Raw genomic sequence first — 917 nt, 5'->3', positions numbered from 1 at the left:
AAAATGAAGTGAGTTTATGATTAAAACGAGAACAAATATCTGCCAACAGGCTTAGAAAAATCAACTTAATTCAAAGGGAAAACTAGTTTTCATTCCCCACTGACAGATATTAGTAGATAACTAGCTTGATTTCGTTCACTTCCACGTCTGAAAACTCCAGAAATGTGAAAAGGCACATGAATTATAGTCTTGTTTCGGTGATTTAAAGTGCTACAAGTATAACATATCTTGACTTAAACTTCAAGTACATTACAGGGAAAACTACCTTTGTCCTTCTTCTTGAGCTTCTTGTTGCGGGTGCCCTGCCTCAGGTACGACAGGATCTGCGTCAGTTTGCTGATGACTATGTCATTAGTGGTGAGCGTCGTCTGAGCCTGAGGAACAAATACAGCAGTTTGACAAGACTTAAAAAATCATCTAGTGCAGTCTGATCATGCAACCTCACCGGAAACCACAATGCACCTTTTCTTTTCATGTCGCAGCCCTGAACAACATCAAACTATAGTTGACACGACATGATTTTTTTTTGTGGTCTGTACTAAATACAGGTGGAAAATGTTAAAAATGTTGAGATCAGATCACTGAAACCACATCCAGATGCAGACAAAACACATCTGTAGTATCAATTACGACTGAAACGGATTCTTATTCTTTTCATTGGCGTCCTTGCCTGTTCAATCACAAGCTACGTAATACGGCTTCGTCCTTTTAGACTAAGATTTCTGATTTGAAATCGTCAAAATAATCGACGACGGGCCATTGAATCATTAGAAAAATAATGCACATAAAATATTTTTCTGATAATTCAATGGCCTGGAGTCAATTATTCCGCTTGTACTACGGTTACCACACCTCAAGACATCGACCAGATGATATATTTAAAGGGATTCGTCTGGTTTTTGTACTTAAATTGCTAT

The sequence above is a fragment of the Sinocyclocheilus grahami genome, unplaced genomic scaffold (genome assembly GCF_001515645.1).
Source record: "Sinocyclocheilus grahami isolate Dianchi unplaced genomic scaffold, SAMN03320097.WGS_v1.1 scaffold18278.1, whole genome shotgun sequence".
Lineage (NCBI taxonomy): Eukaryota > Metazoa > Chordata > Actinopteri > Cypriniformes > Cyprinidae > Sinocyclocheilus > Sinocyclocheilus grahami.
Note: the sequence above shows the minus strand (reverse complement) of the source record.